Genomic DNA, 20,019 nt, shown 5'->3' with positions numbered 1-20,019 from the left:
ACCTGGGAAGATATAAGCTAATGTATCTATGGTGTCAAGTTTTACAACTCAGCTGTCACTTGGTTTCCTTGTGTTTTAAAAAAGGATGCTTTTCATAAGAGAAAAAGCATAAATTATGTGCTGAGTTTATATGCCTGGAGCCAGTGGGTACTGTTGGACTTCGGGCTTTACTTCAGCTTTGGTGTACACTGTGTGTGTGTGTGTGTGTGTGTGTGTGTGTGTGTGTGTAGTGTGAGACTGGTGGGGTGTGTGTATGTGTGTGAGGTGTGTGCATTGGTTCATGTCTATGCCGGCGCATATGCACATAGAGACGAGTGATCAGCCTTGGGTGTCATTTCTTAGAATCCATCCAACTTGCCTTTTGAGGCAGGGACCTGGGACCTGGGCTGCTGGCATCGCTGCCCCCCAATGTGGGGATTACAAGTGCATTCCTGGCTTTTTCCCCTGGGTGCTTGGGATCAAAACCAGGGTGCTGTGCTTGCATGGCAAATGCTTTACTGGCTGAACCATCTTCCCAGCCCTGAGATTATACTACTTTATCTCTGTCTGCTTCTTTGTAGATTGCTTAAGACAAATAATTCTACAGACTTTTTTTTTTGCTTTATTATCCGCTAAAATGAGTGACTGACAAACATTTCCAAGAGCAGCAGTTTTGACTTTCCAAAGCCTCATGCTACAAACTCCTTAAAGTTTTACAGATTATGATTACTGGTGTTTTTGTATGTTAGCCAATCAAGGCAACACAGGAATGTTAGCCATCTTGAATTCCAGCCAAACCTACACCTTCTAAGAAGCTCTTGCTTAATTTTGGGTCTCTGGAAACTTTTGGTTAATTCTTACTTTTCTCTATTCTGTTTTTATTCTTTTTAACTATAATGCTCTTTAATAATGACTTTTTAAAAATTCCTTAAAAAAATCCACCCATTCTTCAAGAGGTACTTAATATTCAGTATTATAATAAAAGGTTGTTATGAAGAAAATCTTTTGGTAAAGTTGATTCTTAGACTTTAGTTTGCCAAAATAGCCCAAGATATATTGCGGGGGATTTGCACTGTGGCAGTGCCTTTGAAGTGTGGTTGCCTGCCTTTAATTTTGCAGTGAACCCTAATCTCATTAGGTTTCATAAGGCAGTGTTTGTACTGGCACAAAAGCTGTCCAAACAAAGCCAAAATGTTGACACCACCGTCCTCTGATGGCGTTTCGAATGAATACATTAAACACACTTGCGATACATTGCATTAAACTAAGGAATAAATTTTGAACTTTGAACTCAGCAGGATTAAAAAAAAAAAAAAAGCTTGGCTCGATAGCCGAGCAATTGTGTTGTGGTTGTTCCGCAGTAGAGGAGTCTACTGTGCTGTTGCAAAAACCAGACAGGCTAACATTTTCTGCATGCAGCAAGTGCCGTGAGATTAAAGAATTCAAGCATTGATTAGAACTCAGGTCCAGTTGTGGGGGGCTGCTCAATGGAGGGGAAAGTAGGCTGATGGGTTCACTCTGAAATCCTCAGAATAAACTTCGATTAAATTGGTTCCTGGCAGGCCAAAAGCATACCTCCCTGTTAGTGTGTGCTGCCGAGTCTATCTTCAAACTACACTGTTGGTTTACATATTTAAAAATCATCTTTACAAACCTAGCTGTCCTTTTCCTACGGATGGGATAGAAACTCAGAAATCTCAAGATCAAGTGGTGAGAGATTCCCTTGAAAGGGAGGCAGCCACAATTCTGGAGGTGAGAATTCACTAAATCTAATGGCTTGGGTCATTGATGGCTGCTATATAGATACTGTATAAAACAACAAGATTCCCCCATAAAATGTTCATTGACCCACACACTTGGAATGTGACTATTAGGGAGCCTGCACATAGAGCCTTCCATCAGGAAGAACGTGGACCATAAACCCATGTGCTAAAATCTGGGCATGTTACCATGGGAACTTTGTAACCCCCCCTCCCTCAAGTCTGGTTCCTTCCACTCTTTTGATACTAGTTGCCTGCACTTTACTTTCAGCTTCACTGAAGACATCCTAAGGCATCTCCTTAGAATCCATTGCACGAGAGGTAGTCACAGTGGCGTTGAGGGCATGATCTATGGAGTCCCTTTTTTATGACTGCCATGAAAAATATTCTTTCAGGTCTCCATGTCAAGAGACGTTGTAATTTCTCTGAATAGCTGGCTTGATTTTATTAAGGCATGGTGATCCTGTGTCTAGTTATCTACCAGTCTTTTTGTCTTTATCTTTGTGTGTCTCTGTGTGTGTGTTTAGAAACCTTAGAGTGCTATTTCCTAATGTTAGTAATCAGAGAGGACTAAAGGGGATGGTCCGTGTGTATTATTTCCCTGTGGCTTTGTTGCTTGTCTACCTTTATTTTCCCATTGTGTAAATGCTCCCCCAGGTCAGTATCTTTCTAACCACATATTGTTTTTAAAGTTGCCTTTAACCCTTTCAGGGAAGGCACAGAGTTACACATGTCCATAAATTCATACAAACACACTCCAATTCATGCTCGCTGGTACACGAAGAGGTGTATTCTGGACCAGAGAAATGCACATCGATAAATTCATACACAAATGAACCCCAACGCACGCTTGCACGTGGTGTGAACGAGTGTATGCTCTCTAAAACCACAGCAAACAGAAACCACAAGTTGTGTGGTGTTGGCTGAAGAAGGGACGATGAGAATGTCAAGTGACACCGCAGTCCAGCAGCTCCACGGAGGACCTTGAGGACGGTCACAGCAAGGAGAGCTGCCCAAGCCAGGTCAGACAGGGCCAAGGACGCTTTCTCATCCTTGTAATGAGAAGTTTGGCATCTGACTGCAAGTCTGCAGTGTTCCTGGACACTTCAACAGCATTGGACCACAGCGCTTCACGGACTTTGTCCAACAAGACGTGTTCTGCTTGTTACCAGCCAAAATCATGAACCTCCCCAAAATTTACCTCTACGGACCAGAGCACCAGGTTAGCAAGAGAAACCCTTACTTCTCACCAAGGCTGGGTCAACATCCTTAGAGAAGCAATGGGTAGAAATTGCAGTATCCGCTGGGCTTGAGCTTGTTGCTTTGCTTCTAAATAGCTGCCGGGGCAGTGTAGTCAGGAAGATTATTTGCTTTCCCATCTTACTCAAGCTCAGCTGGTGTCAAGGTCTCCAGCAGGTCCTCAAGGTCAAGAATATGATGCATCTTCCATGGATAAGGGCTAGTGGCCATAGACTGAGTGGGAATTTGGCTCAGAGTAAGTGATAAGTAGTATTATATGATGGGAAACTAATGTCTCCTTTCTTTCTATTGGTCCTGGCCTGCACGAGGAGATTGCTCATCCGAGAGGTGATTTGATTCCCACTTATGAATGACTCAGACAATGGAACCCTTACCCTTACTTGAGCCATTGCGGCACACAGCCTGAAGGTAATGACCCAGTGTAACTCCTGGATTTAAGTTTCTGGTTTGCTGACATCTAGCTCCCTGATCTTAGGCAAGTTAACTTATTATCTTTAGGTATTAGTTTTGCTGTCTTGGAGACAGAGCTAATGCTAAGGGGTGTGTTAGAGTTCAGTGCATTTCCAGCTAATACTTAAGACAGTGGTGACTGTATTAATCATCATATAAATGGCAGAGGTCACATTCATTGCTGTGGGATAACCCTTCGGTACCCTGTGATATATGTTGCCCTCACTGGTTGATAATGAAAGCTGCTTTGACCTATAGCAAAACAGAGTGTAGCTAGGCAGGAAAGTCAAACTGAGTACAGGGATGAAGAAGGGTGGGGTGAGGGAGATGCAAGTCAGCTACCCAAGAAGCAAGATGTCAGCAGACTGGCAATGCCACAGCTACAAGGCAATACATAGATGAATAGAAATGCATTAATTTAAATGTAAGAGCTAGCTAGTAATAAGCCTGAACTATAGGCCAAACATCCTGTAATCAATGGCTACTCCATCAATAGACTCACAAGTGGGTAGCATTGTTGGGAGATGCTGGAAACTCATGGAGGCCAGGCTTCTTTGAAGGGGATAGGTACCTGGGGTGTTCTCATCCTGCCTGTTTCTTGCTTCTCCGGCTGCATTTCTGAGCAGCATCACTCCACCGTGTCTTTTCTGTCCCCTGATTCCTTCTGTCCACAAACTAGAAGAACAAAGAAGCCACACGGCACGGTCTGAGTGATGAGCACACATTAAGTTGCCTTTCTCAGGTATTTTGTCACCGCAGTTAAAAAATAAAGTGCTGTCATGCCCACTTGTCCTCGATCACCGGGTAGGTGGGGTGGCAGTACCGAGGAGTCCTTACTTATGCACAGGTTTAGCATTGCTCCTTTCAATCCTAGTTTATCTTGGAATTTTTATTAAAAATGCGGCTAAAATTCAAATTTAAAATAGATTTATTTTGTATTTTTTTCTTTTTCTTTTTCTTTTTTTTTTGCCCCAGAGTCAAGGCCTGAACTCAAGGCCTTGTGCTTGTTAGTCAGTGCTCTACCCCTGAGCTAAATCTCCAACATCCCAAGAAAAGTTATTTTGTTTTGATTTGTGTGTGTAGTGTGTGTGTGTCTGTGTCTGTGTGTGTGTGTGTGTGTGTGTACTCACAAGTGTTTGTACACACAAGCTATGGAGACCAGAAGAAGGTATCAAATTCCTTGGATTTGGAGTTAGAGGAGCATGGGAGTCACCCTATAAATTGGCGCTGTGAACTGAAGCCCTATCTACCTGGAGAGTAGCAAGTGCTCTTAACCACTGAGCCATCTCCCCGACCCCTAAAGAACCAACTCTCTGGCCCCTAAAGAGCCATCATCTTCTTGATCCCTAAAGAGCCATTGTCTTGGCCCCTAAAGAGCCATCTCTCTGGCCCCAAAGAGCCATCTCCCAGGCGATCCATCTATTGGGCACCTGAAGCTCGACTTATTGAGCTTTATGCAGCAGAGATGTTTGTCAGTGCCCACCTGCACTTAAACAGCCAGGATTTCCACTCTAGCTTGGCATTTCATTGAACAAATTGATTTGTTGTTTCCCGTTATTGGATGTTTGCTTCGCTTCCATTCCTTCCCCTTCTATTATCTCGTCACCAGTGCCCCCGTGATCAGAGCTTCTTAAAGGATCTTCATAGCCACCAGCGTAAGCAGGGACCAGCTTTACCACAGCCTCCCCAGCATCAAGCATCATGGAAATGATTAGGTTCTGCTGTTTAATACTTCATGCAATTTGAATAATCTTTTCTTTCATTTGTTCTTACTTCTTCACGTGTAGGGTTTGCTGTGCCGGCAAGAGCTTTCTGCAAACAAGGGAAGCTTCTATTGTCTTGGGTTTGCAAGGAGAATTTGAGGTGGCTTTGTACAAGGCCCTTCCTGCCTGGCTCCTGCAAGCCTAATAATCCATCTTTTCCCTCTATGATTCATTCTGAGCTTAGTGGTTAATCTCCTATTTCTAGTTTTATGCCTGCTCCACCCCCTTGCCTGGATCTGAGGCATCCTTCCCGTCAACAATTCAAATGTCTTGGCTATTCATTCTCCCTTTTGGTTCAGAGAGCTTTAGCTGTCAACTTTATTCCCTTGTCAGCAACCACTTTTATCCTTACTGGCTTAGGCAGGCTGCCTGCCTTGGCTTTCTCTACAAGTGTACTTGTGTAGAGTGTTTGCCTCCTAGGAAGGCCACTGTAACACAGCACCATCAAGTGACAACGTATGAGGGGCCAGGTCTTTATGAGCAGTTTATGACTCCTTGGAAGATTTATAGTCAAGAGATGATATCAAAGAGAACCAAATGCTCAAGTTCTGGAATGATGATGATGATGATACGGCTCACATGATTGCTTAACAGTTTCTTGAAGCACAGTACACGGATGTGTGCATGGCAGCTGCATGCTGTCCAGTATAGCTCTATCTGTGCCTGGCATTTCCTGTATCTCTTCTACCTCCTATAACCCTCTTCGACTTTGATTTTCCAGCTTGCTGATCTCTGGCCTTGCTTTGATTCTTCTTTCATCTCCTTCATGTTCTCCACAGAAATGAGGTCAGAATCTGGCTCATTGCATAGAAAACCAAAGTGCAAGATGCTAACGAGTGCAAGGAATGTCTGTTACAGGAAAGTTGGAATTGCAGAAAGAGACTTGGGTTTGGAATTTCCCACCCTATCTGACTCTTAGTGAATTGATGTAATGTTCTTATTTGGATTGAAAGGGAAAATTAGAATTGAGGTGGAAAGGAATTAGTCAACAAGCAAATACAAAAGCCCACAGCAACTCTCCCAGTCTGTGACAGAGCAGGGCTATGGAACAGCACAAGCCGCAAAGAAGGCTCCATTGGTGTTTGCAGCAAGGAGTGGATTTTATAGCAAAGTGGCTTCTAGATTCCTCTTCATTGTATCTTAGTTACAAGATTTGTTTTTCCCCAGAGCTCATAAACATATGTGTGTGTGTGTGTGTGTATATATATATATATATATATAGTTAAATTAATTCTCTGTATACAGAACTCTGTGATGTAATTTCTCTTTGAGGGCATATTTCCACTCCACCTGGTTAAATATCTATCTATCTATCTATCTATCTATCTATCTATCTATCTATCTATCTATCTATCTATATACCACTGAATATCTATACTAGAATAGCAAAAGAATTTTATGATTATATGATGAACCAGTTCCTCCCAAAGCCTATTGGGCCACAAATGAGATCAATCATGGTGAATAAAGCTGATAAGGCGATAGGGTGGCATTCTAGAATCCCTCTTTCCTCCAACCTAGGGCCTTGCACGTATTAGGGAAGTAGTCCACTTGCACGTAATAGGGAGGTAGTCTCCCTCCCTCTCTCTCTGTGTGTGAGATATGTGCACACGTGCATGTCTATGCTCGTGGGAGCCAGATGTTGACATTAGGATGTCTTCCTTAGTTACTTTTGCGCCTTAGTTTTTGAGCCAGAGTCTCTCTGCCAATTTGGAGCCTGCTATTTCTGCTAGATTAGATGTCCACTGTGCTCCTGGGTTGACTGGTCTGTGCTCTCAGTCCTGGGATTACAGACACACTGTAAAATCTGACTTTTACATGGATGTCAGGGAACAGAATTCAGGTCCTCCCTCTTGCACAGCCCATGCCCATGGTGCTAGCTCCCCAGCCTCTCCATAGTTTTACTTCAGAATTAATGCCCTCCGTTAAGTTGCCAGAGTCTAGCCTGAGATCACACTACTTCTTACAGAATTCAAGGGAGACTTCAGCATTTCCTGATACTGAAATGATTGCAAAATATAAATACATAAAACTATTATTCCGTCTAACAGAGCATGCCATCTCTTTTGACCTGGAGATTCCTTCTTGATGGCCCACGTTTCTGGGCATCTTTTAAAACATGTTTTGGAAATGTTTTTATGGAGAGGTGTCTGGGCTTTATTTAGTCCTTCATTTTAAACTGAATCAATCAGTAAAAAAAGAGGAACAGGTGTGTGGTTAGCCTGCCTGAGGGCTCAAGCCCCAGCACTGGAAAAAATAAAGAAATAAGAAGAGTAAGGATACGTGCTGGTAAGAAACATCCATGAAAATGGACTCCTGATGGCATTTTCGCACACAAATGTGGTGTGATTTGATCATATCCACCCCCGTTACCCTGTCTTGTCCCTCTCTTGCTCTTGACTCCTGCCTCTTCCCAGCTCGCCCCCATCTTTCTTCCTTGCTTGCTTTTTCCCTGCCCCACTTTGACTCCATGAGTTTCACAAGGATTGCTTACAGGTAGGGTCGCGCCTCTCAGAGGGAAATACAAGTCTACAAGCATTCATTCACTTTAAGAGGGCATCGTGAGAGGAACTTAGCCTTGGTGCTGCATATGGCAGCTTCCTCTCCACATGCTGAAAGCGTGGTCCATCATGTGCCTGGGGAGGGCATCCCAAGCTGTGCTTCCCTGACTTCGCAGTAGCTTTCTGCACTTTGGGCTTAATGTTCATATTACTTCTTCAGCTGTTTTGTTCTCTGTGCCTCGTAGGTCTGAAGAGAAAATCCTCACTCCTGCTTTATCGATCTTCAAACCTCCCAGCAGATCATGATACATCCATATCCTCTGTTCCTGTTCTTCTCTGGAAGTGTGACAAGCAGCAACATGGATAGAGAGCATGTACACATGCATGTACGTGTTTGCAGACTTCGTGTGAGAAAGGTTAACATGTCCAGAAAAAACATAAACTCAATTTTATTATATAATACCTATTATTTAGAATCCTGAAAACATCTAATAATTATTTTTGTTTATATCATTTATACATTTCCTCGATTATATTTGAACAAAGAATATTTCAGCCTTAGACTAGCTTGTACTAGAATCTGTTCACTAGCTGGAAGCAAACATTTCTTCGAGGAAATAACAGGCCTTGCTACTCTTCTGTATATTTTTTTTTGTTTTGGACATGGATGCCCATAAGCTGCAACGTGAAGGCTCTGAGGAAGGACTGGCTGGTCAGGCTCACTATGCTAACTTGGATCATGGGCCATCCTAGGAACTGGGGTTGTTTCCTCCATAGATGCTCCTGTGTGTGGATCGGTTGCTAAGCAACTTGCATTCTTATGGGGATGGGCTAGAGAAGAAAAGGGCACCAGGTGATAAAACACAGAGAGAAAATGGCGAAGACACAGGAAAAGAGTAGAGAGAGCCGCCATTTACGCAACAGAGGGCACAGCAATTTGAAAATGTGGACAACATTCTGGCTTAATAGTTATTTCAGCAGCTACCAATCTATGCTTATATCTTTCCAATGGCTAAGGTTCTTTGTGTATCCTTTCATCTACCCCTCTCTATACCTGAATGGACTGATTCTGAGGTTACAAGGAACAAGCAGCATGGAGCCCTGAATCTATTAACCACTTTGCCCATCATCGCCTACTGTGCTGTTGGTCATTGTGCTAGCGTCATCATCGCTGGGCCAGAAATAGCGTAAGGGGAGGAGGGGTTTAGTTTGCTCATGGTTACAGATGGATACAATACAGGTAGGGTCAGAAGTGCCCATGGTAGTAGGGGGCAGAGCAGGAGCAAGACGGGCCTGAGCAGGACATAGCCCCCAAGGATGTCCCTCCAGCGACCTCCTTCCTCCAGCCAGGCTCCACCTTCCACAGTTCTGTGTACTAGGCTATCATAGTCTGGTTGTCTCTGAAAATGCCCTCCTGTAGATACACACAAGGGTGCCTTCGCTCATGCCCTAGGTTCGTCTCAAACCCGTCAACCAGGCAATCAAGACCATCACGTTGCTCATCCAGCTGGTTTGACTTGTGAATGGGGAAAAGAAAAGGCTGTGGTTTGGGAAGGACATAATAACCAGGGTCACTGCTCCCTCGAGGATAAATGTTTACTATTTGGTTTTCCTCTCCAGGTAAAGCCCCTGCACCAGCAGATGCGCTGGCCCTGTGTACGGGGTAATTCACGGTGAGCGCAGGAAAGAGCATGTGTGAGATTTTTGTCTCTCAGCAGCACCTGCTGCATTGGCGGAATTAGTCTTTCTATTGAACACTTTACCCCTGAAACTTGTGGCCAGCCACCGTCTTGAAGAAGGTATGACAGAATGGAGTGGCGATACTGAGACGCGGGTGGATGGCGAAGAGGGGAGCAGGTGTGAACTCAAGTGTGCTGTCTGTGCTTAGCTCGGCTGCCCACGGAGTTTTCTCCAGTTCTTTGTGTCCCTGGCGAAGGCTATGAGGTCTTCTGCTCCTAACAGCCCGCACCCCAGACACACTCAGACACCTCCCACAGGGTGTGAGCATTGTTCTTGTCTTAGATTCAGGTGCTTGAAGACCCTGCAGCTCCTGGTGGGGTCTGGACTGGGGAGGTGCTTGAAAGTTCAGCTTCTTTGCTGTTATCTGGAATAAACTGAGATTTAACCATGTTCTGGAGTTTTCTTATAGGAGCAAGGGAAGGCCTGGGTGTGAAACGATACTTCCATTTGGCTTACTCTTCTCGCTGGCTTCTTTTATCCTGTGTTAGATGCTTTACAGATGATTGCTTAATAAATAAATCACAAGCAGAAGGAGTACTGTCTTGGCCAGGTGTGGTGGCTCGCATCTGTGATCCCCATCACTTGGGAGACAGAGGCTGATGGAGCTCCGATTTCAGGCTAGCCCGGTCTACATAACAAGTTCCAGGTCAGCCAGAGCGACATAGTGAGAGTCTGTCTTAAATATATATATATATATATATATATATATATATATATATAATGGCTTGGGTTGGGGATGCAGCTCAGGTGCCATACATAGTGCACAAAACCCTGTGTTCCACCCCCGGGATTGCATAAGCCAGGCACACATCTACGATCCAGTCTATGATTCTGGTGCTTGGAAGAGGGAGGCAAAAGGATCAGGAGTTCAAGGTCATTGTGGACTTCACAGATCTTCAGAGGACAGCTGGGCTTATATGATACCTGTCTCCAAAATGAACACAAAACAAACCAAAACAAGCAAGCAAAACGAAACAAGCAAGCAAAACGAAAGAACAGGCTCTTCCAGACCCCAACCGTTTGAAAGATTCCAGAGTGGCCCACATTGGCATCAGCCAAGTGTCTAGATCTGACAGAACAACTGAGGACTGATTGGTGGTCGTTTATGTTTACGACAGCCGGTTCACTCTCACGAATGTTCAGAGTGGATAACAAGGCCCGTACCTGGGTCAAATATATTTATTAAGTGGAAGAAGGTCCTGATCCTGTTGGGAGCTAATATGCCAGGAGGTGAGCAGGTGAAATTAGTCAGTAGTGGGGCGTCAAACTTAATCTGTGCTAGACTTGATCTCATTCAAATACATATAATAATTTTATTAATTTTTAAGAAGAATGTCATACATATGTCAAATGTATTTTGATCGTATTTGCCACCCTCTTTTCTTCCTTACTCTTCCCAGGTCCACCTCCCCTCCCCTCCCAACTTGGTGTCTTTTTCTTTTAAATAACTGAGACTAGTCTCACAAAAGAGAGGAAAATACACACTGGAGCCCTGCTCCAAGGGAAAACCTTTAAACCCTGACGGTTGGGAAGGCAAGCCTTGGAGAAGTGGTGTGTGTCAGGATGCCAGGGACATTTTGCTGAAGAGCCAAGCCAGCTCTTGAAGAGTGTGGCGGCATGAACGCGAGGGGTTCTTCAGAGGCTCCAGTATCTGAGCACTCAGGTTTCTGCTTGGTGGCTCCTTGGGGAGGGTTAGGAGGTGCAGCCATGCTGGAGGAAGTGTGTCACTGCAGGTGGGGTCTAAGTGCCCTTGAGAACTCTCTGGTCTCTTGATTCCCGCCCTTCTGCCCTGCCTGCTTGCTGTGGTGGACCCCGGGGGTCCTGGAGCCCTGGAGCCCTAAGCGGAAACAAACGTTTCCGTTAGTGTGTTGCTTTTGGTCACAGAGTTCTGTCATGACAACAGAGAATTGGCAAAGTATCTGGCAGCAGCAGTGAGAGCAAACAGTGGTGTGGTTGCTCTGGGGACATGGGTAAGAGAGCTAAGGCCTGAATGTCACCCGAGATATGCTCCTGTCATCGTGACATGATCTGTCACCCTGAGAGCTGTCTCTGTTACCCTGAGATCTGATTCTGTCACCCTGAGACTTGACCTTATCACCCTGAGACCTGTCCCTGTCACCCTGAGACCTGTCCCTGTCACCCTGAGACCTGTCCCTGTCATCCTGAGACCTGTCCATGTCACCTTGAGACCTGTCCCTGTCACCCTGAGACCTGATCATATTGCCTGACACCTGTTCCTTTCCCCTGTCATTCTGAGTTCCTCCCTTGTCACCCTGAGACCTGACCTTGTCACCCTGAGATCTTCCCCTGTCACCTTGAGACCTGTCCCTGTCACCCTGAGACCTGACCTTGTCACTCTGAGATCTGTCCCTGTTACCCTGAGATCTGGCCCCATCACTCTGAGACTTAATTCTGTCACCCGAGACCTTCCTCTGTTAACCTGAGTTCCTCGGCGTCACCCCGAGACCTGCCCCTGTCACCCGAAGGATTGTAAATGGACGCTGCTCCTTGTCTGGCACTAGCCTGCTTCATGAATCTCCGTTGTTGCTGTAACGTTACCGAGCACAGGCAGCACATTTGTCCCTTACTCTTATAAAGCCTACAAACCCTCAAATTAGAAAAGAATACGGATACTTTTGTAAGTTTCATGTATAGTCAGTGAGGCCTTTCTTATGGAATCTGTGACATTGCCCTTGTGAGCATCTGTGGGAAGAAAGGAAGGAAGGGGAAGGAAGGAGGAAAGAGAAGGAAATTAGAGTAGGAAGGAAGACAGAAGGGTGGGAAGACAGGAAGGAAGGAGGAAGGAAAGGGAACAGGGAGGGAAGCAAGGAAGGAAGAGGGAGGGAAGGAGGAAGGAGGGAAGAAAAGAAGGAGGGAAGAAAGTGAAAGGAAGGAAGGAAGGAAGGAAGGAAGGAAAGAAGTTGGGAATTTTGGAAGGAAGGAAGAAGGAAAGAAAGAGGAGGAAAGGAGGGAGGAAGGTAGGATGGAGGAAGGAAAGAGAAATGTGCCCCTGACCTCCCGGCTGCGCTCTGCTCCTGAGCTTTCTCAGCCGGATCTGGAGTTGAAATGTGGTAGTTTACGGCACCAGAGGCTGATCCTGCCCCAGCTGGAACCCAGACATCCCTAAAGTGGGTGTTTGGGATCTGGGACCCAGCCTCTCTGTAGAGAAGAGCCTGGACTGCAGAGTCTGCTCACATGGAACTATTTGCACAGGCTAAGTGGCAAGCACTCAGAATAATCACGTCTGTGAGGTGTGTCTGTGACATCTCCGCTCCCAGCTTCACATTGTTGCAGGGACTTGAGAATGCTTCGAAGGACAGAGTACTCGGCTGGCTTCTGGTAGCATGGAGTAGCTGGGTGGCGTGGAGTAGCTGGGTGGTGTGGAGTAGCTGGGGTGCTGTACTGTGTGGTGGGTGCAGGGAGGTTTCTCTGGCCTTTTCCTCCCTGCATTTTAATTTCCTTTTCTGCTGCTCAAGAGGCACCATAACATACTTTAATATACCATCTCCAACACAGTTTTAAAGTATGTGCCGGGGCCTGGGGAGATAGCTCAGGTGTTGAAGTCTTTCTGTGTAAGACTGGGGACCTGAACTTGCTGAAGCCATGTGTGGTGGTCCGTCATCCTTATAACCTCGGCACTGGAGAGTTTCCCACAGAGGGATTTCTAGGGCACACTGGCCAGCTAGCGTAGCCTGTTGGGAAAGCCCTAGATCCCCCATCTCAACAAACAATAGTGTTTTGATGAAGGACTCTTGAGACTGACTTTGATTTTCACATGCGTGCACACCCCCCCCCACACACAGATGAACGTGCACACATGTGCACACCTGCACACTAAAATATGCAAATAGAGTATGAAGTTGTGGTTGGAAATTGATTTTATTCTTTGGGGCTCACTGTAACTTTCTAGGCTGGGTACACTTGGCGAGTTCCTGAACCAAAAGGATGCTGTGGGTGAATTCTTCTGGCAAAGCGGCCCTGTTGCTTACTGGGTTTCTTGGCTTCCTACCTCTCCTGACTCAGGTACTGGTTGTTCAGACAGTCGAGTTCCCTACTCCCTGACTCCATTTTTAATACAAGCCAGGGGTGCAAAGCGCCCAGCTTAGCCTGTCAGAACTTGAGAGCTCTGTAAACACTGGAGTTCTTGTTGCCATAACACCAGGAAAAATAATATGGGATCCTGCGTATAAATATAGCGGAAGCCCTGGGGAATGGGAACAGTTCTACATGACTTGAAGTCCAATCTCTTAGGAAGGAAACGTCAGCGGGGTCCCTGAATTCAGAGTGGGTTTTTGCCTACCTGTGGTGCTCAGCTTCCTAGACAATAGCCAGGCCTCAGGATTAGTTTTACCACAGTGTTGTTATCTCTTCTGTTCTCTCTCTCTCTTTCTCTCTTTTATTAATATTCACATAAGCCATGGGAAATGACAAGCATCTTACGTCGGGCACAGGGGCCTGTGAATGATTAACTTCTGTTCCCTGGGTGGGGACTCCGCATAGCAACCTCTTGGCTCACACCCCTTTGGCCCAGCCACAGCAGCCCAGGGCTCTGGACCAACTCTCCCCTTGGAGGTGGAGTGAGCTTTGCTGAGGTACACATGACACTGGCGTGGTGTTTATAGGCTGCTGTCTCTGTTGCCCACTCCTGGTGTTCTGCATGTGACTGGCTAACTGCATTTCCCTCTGTGCATATGTATTTGGCTGGTCTTTGCTTTCATACTTATTCTTGCTTTTTGAGGAGTACTTTTGAGAATCTAAGTTAGACTTGGCCATGGTCATGCCTGAATCTGGCTTATACCACTGACTTTTATGGGTTTCTCTCAAATACTATGAGAAAGCAGGCAAACCTTGGCAAATTTCATACTGAATAATTAGAATCAATAGAGAGCTCCATAATGGCCTAAGTTTTAATTATAAGTCAACTCAAATTGTGTTGTTAAATCTTAGCAATCTTGGAGTGAAAAACTTAAGCCACTCGGTAAAGGATGGAAACCCTGCTGGGCCTGATAGGTGCTCATCTTTGCTTCTAGCACCAGGGAGGTAGAGGTAGGCCGATTTCTGTGAGTTTGAGGCTACCCTGGTCTCCATTGCAAGTTCCAGGCCAGCCAGGGCTACAAAGTTGAGACCCTGTCTCAGCCCTCTCCCCACCAAAAAACCCCATCCAAACCAAAGCAACAACAACAACAAAAAAAACCCCACAAGAGGTGAAAACAAACCGTGTGTGGATATGGACACAGTCAGGACACCGAGAATATGTTGAGGGCCCGTATAGGTAAGTAGAAAGACTGAAATCAAGGCCGATTCCATTTATTGTTGTTTCTCAAACATCTACGTAATAAGATCTAGTTTTGAAAAACAGCAACAGGAGTTCAAAGTGCCAGAAGAAAATGAAGGGATGCTAAGTACACAAGGGGCAGTGAGGTTGTAGGAAAATGTACCCTAGTTATGGTAGATGGAGCTGGGATACTTGGGGCACTGAAATTTAGATTCAAGCCAATCCAGATGTTTGTTTATTAATAATGTCCCCAGTGTTATAGAACTCCAAATCCCAGGAGCTCCTCTTGAAATATAAGGACAATGCACGGTCTTCATTCTTTCTCGGCTGTTTTAATTCCAGGGGTTTTTCTGTAATTGTGATTTTCCTGTACATGTGCTCGGAAAGGCTGGCACTCCCCATGCCTTGCAGATCTGCCCTAGCAAAGCTTTCCTCTCCTAACGTTTCTCTTCTTGCTGCCATGGCAATAAAGAAAGAAACTTGGCACCGGGATATAATCTCTCCAGCGCGTTTCTCCTCTGAGGTCCCGAGCTTTGGTTATCCCACCCAAGACTCAGAATCAGCTGGTACAGAACAGCTGCCCATTCACAGCTTTGTTCCGGTAGCCACTGAAGACAAAACCATTTTAGTGGAGCACCCTCGGCTGCTCTCCAACCCCTCACAATGCCTGGGTCATCCCCAAGAAGAAACTTTGGAGGAAAGGGTGAAGGGCCAGCATTTCTTACAGTTTTTGACACGCCGTGTATTTATGGAGTTGAAAAGGTTTGGCGCTATTGATTTCTCTAGATTGGATACCTTGGAGGTGAGGAGGGGTGCAAACCCCCAAGCTGTGTAACTCTGAAACAGAAGCTCAGCAGGGGGAGGCTGGCTGCTGTGTGTGGGGTGAGCCTCCCACCAGCATCTGCTGCTCCCTTTGGCTTATTGGTACCACGTGGGAGTGGAGCACTCCAGTGCCTGCGATCCCGATTTGTCAATAACGTTCCCAATCTTGCTATTTTTGTGACTCCTGCATAGTTTTAGACGCTGGCAATTAAGATGAGTTAAAGTCAAAACATCTGGAGGGCCGGTCCAGACATGCTCTGGCATGAAGGCCGCCAGTGCCCGACCCCAGGCTAGGCTGTTTCCCACTTCATGTTTCTCAGTTCTCCGGATTCTAAAATCATCAATTGTCTGGGGCCCCTCTCCTACTCCCACATCTTAAAAGCTTAGTGCCTTGGTGGTGCTACCGGAAGGGGGACGCACCTTTCAGAGGTGGGGCCTCGCTGGACTGGGAGTCCTTCAGGTCATTGGGTGAATGACCTTGAAGGAAGGGCACTGTGGGACCCTGGTCCCTTCCCTGCCAGGTTTGTGACATCCCTTACTCTCACCATGGTGTTCAGTCTGACTGCACACAGAGCCCTCCAGGGCTATGGGCCAAGATAAACATTTTCTCTTTCATAAGTTGATTATATCGGGTATTTGTCACAAGGATGGAAGCTGTGTAACACATGGCATAATTTATTTATACATTTCATTTTTATTCTGGTTGAGTACCACGTAAAGCACATATGTTTTGGAGGCCGAGAGATGTCAGCTTTAGTAGTTCCAGAGTTTAGCAAATTGTGCTTGCAGCAGCTTGGATACTACACATAGAAGCAAAAACCTGTTTCACGTGGTGCTGGGCAGATTCAGTAGACCTCTCCGTGCGGCACGGAAGGCTAGTTTGGTGATCTTTGCACGGTTATATTATCAACAGTTCGTTACTGTTCTGAACGTTGACCAGTGCCTTGTAGTTCTGAAGACACGAGTCAGCCCCACAAAGCGTTTCTCTCAGAGCCAGGAGAGAGTTCTCTGCATTGGCCACCTTTCATCTCTGTGATGCAATGCTTGAGCAAAGCAGCTCGAAGGCGTTGGTTTACACTTGAGAAGGAACAGTCCATCATGAGGGAGGAGCCTAAGAGGCGGGTCCCATGGCATCTCCAGTCAGGAAACAGAGGGAGATGGACATTGAATTCAACTTGCTTTTTCTTTTTATTTAGTTCAGGACCTCAGTTCATGGAACTTAGGGTGGGTTTTTTTTAAATCTCATTTAACCTAACCTTGACACTTCCTCATAGATATGTCAGAGATTAGTTGTCTAGGTGATTCTAGATCCTGCCAAGGTGATGATCACTATTAACTATCATAGTCTCTCTCTCTCTGTCTCTCTCTGTCTCTCTGTCTCTCTCTGTCTCTTTTCTCTCTCTCTCTCTCCCTCTCTCTCTGTCTCTCTCTCTCTTTTCTCTCTCTCTCCCTCCCTCCCTCCTTCTCTCTCTCTGTCTCTCTCTCTTTACTTAAGCAGCCTTTAATGAAAGTTATATGTGAGATGCCTGTACTTCTGCATCTATTTTCGGTTGTTTTTCCTTGTATCTTGTATTTGACCTTCTTTCCCCATGTCAAGACTTGGCTTTTCTTTCCAGAATTGTGTGTGGGGTTTGTGTGTGTGTGTGTGTGTGTGTGTGTGTGGTCTTTGTCCAGCTTTAGCCTGGTGATAACCACCTTGCCAGGGTGGATGGCCACATGGGCCTTTTCTCGTTGTACTCGTTCACGTAGATGGCTCATTTATGTCTACACACCCGGACCACTTTGCCAATCTGCGGACCTTTGTGGTGTCCGCAGAAAATCTGAACTTCATTATCTTTTCGATGGACGTAGATTGAATATTGTACTTCTGTCTTCATTCTTTGGAAAGAGGGGAAGACATACCTTCCTCTGAATGTGAGAAGGTGGATTGAGATACAGCTTGTAGTTCTTGCTTCAATCAGAAGTCACAGAGAGACTGACCTTCATTTTGGTGGTTGACAATCCAGCGAAGGCAGATATATTCTTGATGGGAGATATATTCTATCAAGGACCGTCTGCAGCCTTCCACAAGTTCAGAATTTTGGGACCAGAAGAACCCAGGAAGAAACAGAAACTCTAAGAGTTAGGGATTGTAGAGTCATGCGTTTTTATCAGAGGCAATGAGCTGGAACTTGACACATGAATGCCTTCATTCAAGCAGTGTGACCTGCGAAGAACATGACCTCTTACGAAGATGAACCTGAAGACTCCACCTGCAGGGGTATTGTGAAGCAGAAGGATGGGGGCCTCATTCTTCCCATCTGTTTTGCGGGATGATTGACCTTGGAATTGAATAAGTGATCAGGATTTAAAGTATTCCCTTCCTTTGGATGCAGGCAGGTCTGCTATGAGAGACGACTTCCCTCCTGCCTGCAACTGACAGTAGCAAGAGGACATTCTGCCAGTTGGGGTGGACAGGGTGGCGTCTGAGAAGACACCTGCCGCTTCCGTCTTGCTTTCTGTTCACAATTTGACCTGGGTAATGCGTTTGTATTCAAAGGGCAATTCCTTCTTCTTTGCCTCCCTTTCCCTCCCTTTCTTAGAAATAGAACTCTGGGTTTATGCGTTGTCAAATGTGATAGGCGAGTGTCCTCCCTCCAGATCATGTGGACTGTCAAATTAAAGATGGTTTGTTTCTGGAAAAATGTTCCCAGAGGCTCTACAGCCTCTGCCAGCAAGCATTTCTTTAAAAAAAATTATTAAATGTATTCATTTTATTTTCTGTGTAAATGCGTTGACTTCACGTATGTATGTGCACCACACGCATGGTTGGTGGCTGCAGAGCTCAGAAGGGTACATTGGATCCCCTGGAACTGGAGCTATTGATGGTTGTGACCACCATGTGGGTGCTGGGAACCAAACTTGGATAGCCTGCAAAAGCAGCAAGTGCAACTCTTAACTGCTGAGCCATCTCTTCAGCCCCCAGCAAATGCTTCTTAACAGCAGTTACCTACTGAGCAGGCAAGCTTGCAGAACTGTTTTAGAACTTGTAACTTTATTTTATAGTTTATTTGGAATGGATTCCAGTAAGGGCTATGACTTGTAATTGTTTGATATATTCAATCTTTGGAACTATTATTTCCCCCCTTCAATAGTTTTGTTTATAATAGCCTCATCATTTCCATTTTGTAAAGTATTTCCACAACTTGCAGTCTGCTCTATGGATCCCCACAGTGTTGTGAAACTCCTTCCCCCTCCCCCTGCATTTCCTCTAAGCTGGAGTTAGACCCAGAGGCATTGCTTTGTTCGGGTCTGGCTTCGTTTCTTGGCAAAGAGCAGTTACATACTTCCACACCCAGCATTTGGTGGGGGCTGACACCTGCTGTGGGAGTAGACTGTTCTGCAGAGATGGGTCGCCATGGTGACATGACTGCTCTAACATGGCTGCCACTAGCCTGCTGAGCTGCTAAACACTTAGAAGGTGACTAGGATCATTGGAAAATGGATCCTTTCCTTTTTTTTTTTTAATAAAAGATTAACTTTACGTGTATGACTGTTTTGCTTGAATGTATATCTATATCATATGCATCCTGTAGCTGGAGTTACAGACAGTTGTGAGCCACTGTGTGGGTGCTGGGAATTGAACCCAGGTCCTCTGCAAGAGCAAGTGCTCTAAATCCTGAGCCATCTCTCCAGGCCCAGACACTGATTTATTAATGTGAAACTTTCTAATTATTTTAGATTTAAGGAGCAGTATGTGGCTACCTGTTTGAAAGCCACGAACTGATAACTGTTACTTTGTTTTCCTAATCAGAAACTTTCTCTTTTGTTCTGCTTTCTATCATGAGGTTCAGTTCATACCAAAGAGAAAGGCAGAATGCACACAAACCCAGTATTCATGGGTTTCAGCCTGTTCACGGCCTTCAGCCAGTTCACGAATAAGATCAGAGGCACCTTTGGGTTAACATCACAAAGCAAGGAGGATTGGGACCAGCGGTGAGGAGTGAGTTCAGATGGTTAGTGCTGACTGCCAACCAGATGGGATTCAGAATCTCCACAGAAACAAACCTGGGCATGTCTGGGAGGGCTTATCTAGATTCAGTTAGCTGAATTGAAGAGACTCACCCTACATGTGGCTATACCGTCCCAGGGGCCGGAGTTCCCTCTGAATGAAAAGGAAAAGCCTAGTTGTGTGTATCTGCTTCCTGAGGCCCTGTGATAGCTGCCTGGGTTCCTGCCATGATGGACTGTACCCCTAAACCACAAGCCAAAGCCTCCCTCCCTTTTTCCTTCCTTCCATCTCTCCCCATCCCTCCCTCCCTCCCTCTCTCCCCATCCCTCCCTCCTTCCTCCCTCTCTCCCCATCCCTCCCTCCTCCCTCCCTCCCTCTTTCCCCATCCCTCCCTCCTCTCTCCCTTCCTTCATTGTTTTTGTCACAACAACAAGCTGAGCCACTAACGCAGTCACACAGCTCTGAAATGTGACTTCAC

General features: G+C 45.7%; 1 long non-coding RNA gene across 1 annotated transcript; it reads left to right on the top strand.

Annotated features, from left to right (window-relative positions):
* Nucleotides 1-924: 924 nt before the first annotated feature.
* Nucleotides 925-9,843, top strand: LOC148118809 (uncharacterized). Its single transcript, XR_015735733.1, has 4 exons — nt 925-2,961; nt 3,311-3,407; nt 7,959-8,099; nt 9,334-9,843. It is a non-coding gene; the product is annotated as an uncharacterized LOC148118809 (long non-coding RNA).
* Nucleotides 9,844-20,019: the final 10,176 nt, after the last annotated feature.

Source organism: Myodes glareolus, chromosome 20 (assembly GCF_982192425.1).
Source record: "Myodes glareolus chromosome 20, mMyoGla1.1, whole genome shotgun sequence".
Lineage (NCBI taxonomy): Eukaryota > Metazoa > Chordata > Mammalia > Rodentia > Cricetidae > Myodes > Myodes glareolus.
The sequence above is the reverse complement of the archived record's forward strand: the minus strand, read 5'-3'. Positions and strand labels throughout refer to the sequence as shown.